The sequence below is a fragment of the Talpa occidentalis genome, unplaced genomic scaffold, assembly GCF_014898055.3.
Source record: "Talpa occidentalis isolate TD23 unplaced genomic scaffold, MPIMG_talOcc4v2.1 talOcc4.15, whole genome shotgun sequence".
NCBI classification, from domain to species: domain Eukaryota; kingdom Metazoa; phylum Chordata; class Mammalia; order Eulipotyphla; family Talpidae; genus Talpa; species Talpa occidentalis.
The window spans coordinates 62,785,204-62,794,476 of record NW_023601543.1 but is presented as its reverse complement, the minus strand read 5'-3'; the positions used below and the strand labels follow the sequence as shown (position 1 = coordinate 62,794,476).

At 45.1% G+C, this 9,273-nt stretch overlaps 1 pseudogene; it reads left to right on the top strand.

Annotated features, from left to right (window-relative positions):
* The first annotated feature begins 7,545 nt into the window (after positions 1-7,545).
* Positions 7,546-8,209, top strand: LOC119246738 (60S ribosomal protein L9-like; annotated as a pseudogene).
* The last annotated feature ends 1,064 nt before the right edge of the window (positions 8,210-9,273 follow it).

Genomic DNA, 9,273 nt, shown 5'->3' with positions numbered 1-9,273 from the left:
TCATTCTTTTTCCTATGGGTGGAAAACTGGATTCCTAAGTTGTGACTTGTTTTCATTTGATCATGATATTCAAAACTCCAAATCTATCAAGTGCTTTTAATGATTCATAGTGCATTTGTTCTCCAAATGTCTTACTTTTCAAATATGAGAACTACATGAGGCCAGAAATGTTGTTTGTTCAAACCATGTGTTGTGGCCATGGTAACTGAGTGAGGATCACGAGAATCCTGGAGACTAGATCTCTGCATTTGGGTAACCATGGAAGTCCACAGCAGACATGCAGCCCGGGGTTACTGAGGAACAAGATGTGGTCCTGGGAGGAATGTCTTTCCTTTCATTTGGAGTGGGGTTCCTGAGAATCAGCCTCAGAATGCTGCTCCAGTTCTGCCTGGGTGGTTAGAGGGGCCAGCTTTTTAATGAACATTTGTTTGGCTGAATGTTTTTGAACAAGTATCAACACTGAAATAGCCTCCGGGGAGACAGATTTTTATGGAGCTACTCAGCCCAGTAGAATTCTGGGAACGTGGGAGTTACTGCCAAACAGATCCAGAGTTGCTGGAACTAGTTCCCAGTGAATTGTGCCCATTATAAGCTCTCCTGAGAGAACAGGGAGTGGAGAATTCCCAGTTTTGAGTTCATTGAGTCTCTCACCCAATCACTGGCTAATTAGTACCTTGGGAAATTTTAGGTACTGTGGATTTGGCTGAGTAAAATTACATGTACCTGTCAGGAGAGATCATGTTATGCTGTGGTAACAAACAACCTCCATTCCTCAGTGGCTTAGTGAGGGTTATTTCTTGTTCATGTCACATGTCCAATATGGGTTTATGGGGGTTGGGGTGTTGGGGGTGAGGACTCTACTCATTATTGCCCCTCAGGGACCTAGGCTGTTGAAGGAGCTGCCATTTTAGGACACTTATCTGGACACTGGCTCTAGGGTTTGCTGCAGCAGAGAAGGAAAGTTGGGAGAATCATGCATCGCTGTTAAATGCTTCTGCCCAGGTGTGGCATACACGTTGTTTCTCGCATTTCATTAACCAAAAAACGACACACTTAACTTTATTGAGACAGGGAAGTATGGTCTGCCCGTATGCCCAGAGAGAACTGGGAATACTGGGGAACACCAATAGTACTCTGTGGCACTGGGTAGCTCCCCTGATAGATTCAAGCCTGGACTTCCTAGAACTGCCAGAAGAAATAGAGGCTTGACAGGGAAAATTGGTGAGCCAGACACTAACCAGTCTTTCCACCAGCACCCCAGCTGGGCTTTGAACAGTGTTTTCTGTAGGCAATAGGAACACTTTGGCTCCATTTTATTGAGTCTTTCAAAAACAAGGAGTAAATGTAGCGACAGAGGTTTACATTTTCCCCCTTCCAAAATATTCTCCATACAAATACCTTACAGTGTTCAAATCTCTGGAAGCTTGATCTTTGGACAATATTCTCTCTCAGAAAGGCCTGTGGCTGTTTCTAAGAGGTCTGACTGGGATGATTTCATGAGGATGGTCAACAGCCCTCCAGCCCACCCACCTCTTAGGCTGCTAAAATGCAGCCCTCTAGAGGGCAATATCTGTTGGATGTGGCTGCTGGCAGAATGCACAGATCCTACCAGGTCAGGGCCGCTTCCCAGCTCCCTCCTCCATCCACACACTAGCCTTGCTGTCTTTCTGAGACCAGACTCCAAGGGTGGACTTTTTTCTTGTCCCCAACCTAAGGCCCACCTTCCCAGCTCCACAGAGAAATACCACTTCAGGGATGGTGGCTGGTCTTGCACTCCACCGCACTCCCCGTTAATGTCATTCACAGTCCAGGTTGGTCCATCAGAGCTGAAGGGACCAATTAATCGAGATCCTCAGCCTGCCTGCCAGCCTGTCTCCTGCCAGACCCTTCTTCCACCAGGTCCATGTGGCCTGAAACTTCTACTCAGAGTTTCAAAAGTACAAATCACAGTTTGGGGACTGCAGTTAGCTTAAAGATGCACAAAGTAACATTTCTACCCTCAAAGCTCTGACATCTGGGAGAGACTGGGAGACAGAACTCTGAAAAAAGGTACAGTGATCTCCTGAAGTTGCTCAGAACGGGCTCCCCAAGATGTGCCACTTTGGTGTGTGGATTATTTCAACCTGAGGTCAATCGAGGCCAGGCAGTCTCAAGAGAAACTTTTACCACTCAGCTATCTAGAACAATAAAAATTGGGGGTATGACCCAGAATTAAGGTTTTAACCAGAAATAAACTTTCTATTGGAGATGCCTAGCTATATGGCAGGGAAAACATCTAATTACAGAGCACCTGGTCTTCATCACTCCCATGTCACTCACGGAATTAGAATTCTCCTTCTCTACATAGGTTCTCCACATGCATATAATGAATTGGCCTTTATCTCCTACTAATCTGTCTGATGCTATTTTGATACTTAATCAACCGGAGAAGACTCCAGTGGTGTAGGGGGGAATTTTCCCTCTACTCCTACCCCATTCCCTTTTAAAGTGTTACCTGTATGACCAATGTTTCTTTTTTTTAATGATTTTTAAAAATTTATACAAGAACTGGGGTACAGGTCAGATGTGCAGGAGAGTGAGAGGATTCACCAGACACAGAGCGGGGAACAAAACAGGCAGACTGACGAAATACACTGCTGAGGGGAGCAGTGGGAGAGACAGGAGAGGTCTGCCCCACCATGGGGGTTGTTCTGCGGCCAGTGGGGATCGAACCAGCATTGCAGAGGCTGCGGAGAGCTTCACAGCGCTGTGCTCAATCGCCTGCACCACCAGGGAGGCCCTGACCAATGTTTTTTATCTTGAAAGATACTCTTTCTGCCACGGAGCAGGACATTCCCCTCTGAGACAATGTTCAGGTCTAAACATTCTACCTTCACCCCACCTCACCCCACCCCACCCCAGACTGCAGGGTGGGTCCTGCCTTTGTGTTTGCCTTGGGAAAGTGGCTTCAGAGAGCAGAAGACCGTCTCTCCTGAAGGCCCTCTAAGTCTCCACCCAAAGGACAGAAACTGCTTGTGATAATAAGTGAATTTTTGGGGTTCCAGAAATCTGAGCACTCCATCTCGGGTCACCAGGGAGTATCTGCACTACTAGTGTGTGTGAGGAGGTGTGGGTAGGCTTGCAGGGCCTTGCAAACAATTTGGCTGGGAAAGGTCAAGGGGAACAGAGTCACACAGCGGGGGGTGGGGAGTGGTGGTATTGTTGTTTTATGCAGCAGTAACAACTGGATCTCTATTCCCCATTCCTAACACACACACACACACACACACACACACACACACACACACACTCTCTCACTCACTCGCAGGGTTTGGGTTGACTGGAGGAGTCACAAGAGCTCCTGGCCTCAAAGTGCATTGGGGATCCTCCCTGGTGGCCTAGGGGTTAAGTCTCAGTGCTACCACCTGAGTTTGATCCGTGAGTTCAATCCCCGGCCAGGGAGGTGACCCACATGTCACGGCAGACCAATCCTGTCTCGCCTGCTGCTCCCCTCAGCAGTGTGTTTCAGTCAGTCTGCCTGTTCTGTTCCCCGCTCTGTCTCTGGTTAATCCTCTCACCTCCTGCACCTCTAGCCTAGAACCCGGTCCTTCTACACAAACATAAATAAATGAAATCTTCATTAAAGAAAAGTGCACTGGGGTGTCTGTGTCTCTGGCGTGAAGGGCAAGGCTGGAGTGACACGTGGCCATTATGCGCCTGGCCAACTGCTGAGCGAATGTCACTTATAGTCCTTCTATTTGTGTTTTGCGCTGAGAAAATTAAGAAGCGCTCAGGAAAACATTGGCAATTTTCAAGGAAGTTCCCTGGAAAGCTTGCTGACTTTTATGACTGTGATCCTGAGAAGAGAAAAAGAGTTTTTGTTCACAGTTAGACCAAGCTGCAGCAGGCCTGCAGAATTCTTACCTCTCTGGTCACCCACAGCCTAGCAGAAGTTCTTCATGTACAGGACCTGGCAGCAGAGACCCACTCGTGGCTCACTCACGACTCATTAACAGGTCATGGCGTTGGTAGTGACAACCAGCATTGAAACATTATAGTGGCCATGTAGACAAGGACACTTCAGCATACATCACACATAGTTTTATTTCACAAAACTCTGACCAGTTAGAGAGAAGGCATGTGTGTGTACTGAATCACAATATAAAAATGTTATCTCTCACTGTGAGTCTCAGTTATGAATATTTGAAGGACTGTGTCATAGATGAGTTTCACTCATTTGTTTTCAGAGTGTTGCACAGGACTCCACATTCTTCTCCCAGCCAACTTATTTTTTGCATCACTACCAGAAAGCACATTTACCTTATTTACACCCTGCTTAAAGACCTAGTTAGATCAAAAGAAGTAAGACTGGCCATTAAGAAACACACATGGGCAATTAGGAGTTAGAATTGAGGGGCTCTTTGATAGCCTAAAGAGGCAGGGTGCAGGGGTATGTGCAGGCCAGGTGGCTAATGAATGCGGGGCTCCTGTAGTGAGGTTCTGTAGAGGCCCGCAGAGCACTACTGACTGTTTCATTTAATAAGTTAATAACAATTAATGTGAAGTCTTTGGTGTCTTGCAGTGATATCTATTATTAAAGCATCCAATAATATGAAAAAAGCACCCAACGTAAACGATTACAGAGATTGTGATCATCTAGGACAAAGGTTGTTATGTCACCTCTGTGCCTTGCTTTTACTATTATATATAACTGCCTTTCTAAAATGTTCCTAATTCTACTCCAAAATGCTTGTTGTTCTGGATTTTGAATGGTTACCGTTTTTGACTACTGGTTATAGGCCACATAGTGAATGTTCAATCATCAAATTATCTCATTTAGGCACTGTTATACCCATTTTATAGATGCAGAAATGGATGTTCAGAGAATGAACTTGCCAAAGGTCCAGGGCTTATTAAATGGAAAAACTGGGATTTGAATCCAGGTCTCCAACCTCCAGACTCTAAACTTCTCTGCCTCTAGATAGTGATGTGACATTTCACATCTCTGGGAATTTTCTCTTCCGCAGTGAACAGTTGAACTTCAGAGGAAATGAATGAAAAAAAGATTTCAGAAGAGTTTTACATGATGAACACATGGAACTTTTTCCAGGTAGGGAAGACAGGTCCAACATTTGCAAATCCATATAATCTACCACATCAACAAACTAAAGAAAAAAAGTATGATACTGCCAATTGGTGTAGAAAAGACATTCGACAAATCTAATACCCATTCTTGATTAAAATGCTCAGCAAGGGCCTCCCTGGTGGCACAAGGGATTAAGACACAACCTATGAAGCTATCCACAGCCACTGCAGCATGAGTTTGATCCCTGGCCAGGGAGCTACCCACATGGCGCAGCAGACCTCTCCTGTCTTGCCCGCTGCTCCCCTCAGCAGTGTATTTCAGTCATTCTGCCTGTTCTGTTCCCTGCTCTGTCTCTGGTGAATCCTCTCACCTGCCCCCCGCCCCCACACACACCTCTGGCCTCTACCCAAGTTCTTATATGCATAAATAAATAAATCTTTAAAAAAAAAAGATAAAATGCTCAGCAAGTTAGAAATAGAGGAAATGGTCTGAACTTGATAAAGAAGTCTTTACAAGAAATTTGCAGCTAAGATCATACTTACCGGGGGAAGAACTGAATGCTTTCCCTTAAAATTCAGGAACAAAGTGAAGATGTCTACTCTTACCACTTTTATCCAACATAGCAAGGAGGTCCTAACCAGAGCAATAAACCAAGAAAAAGAAAATAAAGATTTGAAAGGAAGAAATAAAACTGTCTTTATTTGCCAATGACATAATTTTCTACATAGAAACTTCCAAATAGCACTAGATGCAGTTCGTGGGCATGGATTGTAGCTGATATGGGATGTCACAGGGCAGGGAGAGGGGCAGGATCAGAGGCAGGGAGTTGTTCTATTTGCTTCCCCAGCACAGAGTAAGCTGGGGTGTCTGCTACCACTGTTGGTAGGTGCTCAGATTCCAGTTCAAGTGTTCCTTTGCGGGGGTGACAGATGTCTTTGATACCTCACTAGGGTTCAAGTAGTAGCTTCTTCTATAAGGAAGTCTATGGGCTTCTGGTGGCACAGGGGTTAAGACACAACCTATGAAGCTGTCTGCAGCCTCTGCAGGACGAGTTCGATCCCCGGTCAGGGAGCTACCCACATGGCCCAGCAGACCTCTCCTGACTCGCCTGCTGCTCCCCTCAGCAGTGTATTTCAATCAGTCTGCCTGTTCTGCTCCCCACTCTGTCTCTGGTGAATCCTCTCACCCCCCATGCCTCTGGCCTGTACCCCAGTTCTTGTATGCATAATAAATCTTTAAAAAAAAAAGGAAGTCCAGGGCCTCCCCGGTGGCGCAGCGGTTGAGCACTGGGTTGCGAAGCTGCCCGCAGCCTCTGCAGCGCCAGTTCGATCCCCGGCTACTCCCCGGCCACCAGAGGAGGGTCCCACATGGCGCACAGACCTCTCCTGCCGCCCGCTGCACCCCTCAGCAGTGTACTTCGGTCCTTCTGCCTGCTCTGCTCCCCGCTCTGGCTCTGGTGAATTCTCTCACCCTCCCGCGCTTCTGACTGTACCCAGTGCTTGTATAAATAAATAAATAAATCTTTAAAAAAAAAAAAAAGGAAGTCCAGTTGCTTTTACCCTATTCAGGCTTCTGTTCTGTGTTATGAGCCTCTGATTCAAGCCAGAAAGCCTTGCTCTGTGCCCCCCACCCCTGTAGCTCTCCAACAATGCACTCTCTGTCCAGGGTGCCTGCTTGCACAACCCCTTATCCAGTGCAGTGCCGGGTCTTAGGAGCCCCGATGTTGTGTGTGCCAGAGTCAATAGTTGTGGGGGGCTCTGAACTATAGTTGCCCTTTCCTCTTGTGGGTTGTACTGCCCCCTTATCAGATTAAACAAAGTTCACTTAAAGTTTTTCCTACCCCTGCAAGCAAGCTGATGCTCCTATTGTGTGTTGTGGTCAATTTCTCCCTCTGGGTTTTTTTGCTTTGTTTTACGTCAGTTTTGTTGTGAATATTTGGAGGTGGTGAGCCCAGCGTCTTCACTGTGCTGCCATTTTGCCAGACTCCAGAAACTTACAAATAATACACCGATTTTTTAAAAAAGTAAACTCTTGCCATTTAAAACAACATGGATGGAACTAGGGGAGATTATGCTAAGTGAAATAAGTCAGAAGGAAAAAGACAAATACTGGATAGTGTCACTTATGTGCAGAATAGAGAAACCAAACAAAGGGTCAGATAACTCCAAACCATTAACAAACCCTAGAAATCTGACTGTAGAACGGAGCCTACCAGAGAAAGAGGGGATGAACAAAGTGGGGAGGGGGCACAATGGACTATGGTGAAGGACTATGGGTGCCTTGGGGGTGGGTGTCATATGCAGTGTTGTAAACCAATGTTACTGCAATCAAAGAAAATTTTAATTTGTAATTATGTTCAGCAAATTCACAAGGATTCAAGATCAACACACAAAAATCAATCCTATTTTTATATATTAACAATGAATACACAGAAGCCAAAATTAAGAACACAACACACCTTTGCCACATCTACTGCGAGAATGAAAACCATTCTCAGCAATCAGACTGTTGACATTCCAGAAAATGTTGACATCTCCCTGAAGGGTCGCACTGTTATTGTGAAGGGCCCCAGAGGCACCCTGCTGAGGGACTTCAATCACGTCAATGTTGAACTCAGTCTGCTTGGGAAGAAAAAGAAGAGGCTCCGCGTTGACAAATGGTGGGGAAATAGAAAGGAACTGGCTGCTATTCACACTGTCTGTAGTCATGTACAGAACATGATCAAGGGTGTTACACTGGGCTTCCGTTATAAGATGAGGTCTGTGTATGCTCACTTCCCTATCAACGTTGTTATTCAGGAGAATGGGTCTCTTGTTGAAATCCGAAATTTCTTGGGCGAAAAATACATTCGCTGGGTTCGCATGAGACAAGGTATTGCTTGTTCAGTATCTCAAGCCCAGAAAGATGAGTTGATTCTTGAAGGAAACGACATTGAACTTGTATAAAATTCAGCTGCTTTGATTCAGCAAGCCATGACAGTTAAGAACAAGGATATCAGGAAATTTTTGGATGGTATCTATGTTTCTGAAAAAGGAACAGTTCAGCAAGCTGATGAATAAGATTTAAGTTGTCCAGCTACAGAGCAGCAAGATAATGGATGATTTCTTAGACCTATTTGTGATACATCTTTAAGATGCAATAATAAAAGTCATCATTGAAAAAAAAATAAAAACACAACACTACAATCACTCCAAAGAAAATGAAATTCTTACAAATACTGTTACAGGGCAGGGAGAGGGTCAGCCCAGACCCCACAAACCTGCCTGCTCTAAATAGGTTCTGCCACCCACCACATCAACACAAAACATATGAGACTTTAATGAAAAGGAACTTTAATACAATTAGGAAACAATACAGGAAAGGCAAAGAAATCAAGCTTCTAAATCAAGCACCCAAAGTTACTCATGCCCTCATGGGTAATAATCCACCCAAAGGAAATTGGCCCAGAGCAAGGCCCCAAAGCCTGCCCAAATCTAAAGCACCTTTCAGTGGGGACTCACAGAAAAGGATAAGAAACAACCAGACAATTCTGGGAGGAAAAGAGCAAAATCAAAATCAAGGCAAAAGCTGCCATTGTCACCTCCCCACGGGTCTCTCACCTACATCTTTTTCACCCAGTCCACGATCAAAAGGCAAACACGGTTTCTTCACATGTCTCTCTGTGCCATGTGCCTCCTCCAGGTCTCCTGGATCTCCATCCTGCTTCCTTCCTTCCTCAGTCTCCTCTGCAGCTTCTTCCCTTCTCTTCAGCACCACCCTCCTTTGGATAGGGCAGGAAACCTGGAACTTCCCTTTTTTCTGAGGACCACCCTGTTACAATACATTTAACAAAACATGTACAGCATCTGTATCGATGAGCAGAATAGAGAACTCAGAAATAGACCCATAGAAACAGGCTCAGCTGATTTTTTGACAAGTGTTTCAATGAAAGAAGGATAGGCCTTTAGACAAAAGGTGCTGGAGTAATTGGGTATCCATAGGGGGAAAAGAAAAAAAAATGAACCTTGACCAAAACCTTACACCATATAAAAATTTTAAGACAAAATGAATTTTGGCATTAAATGTAAAATATATAAAACTTCTAGGAAACAAGCAACAAATAATCTTTGGGGGCCTCCCTAGTGGTGCAAGGAGTTAAGTCACAGCACTGTGAAGAAATCTGCAGCCACTGCAGCACAAGTTTGATCCCTAGCCAGGGAGCTACCCAC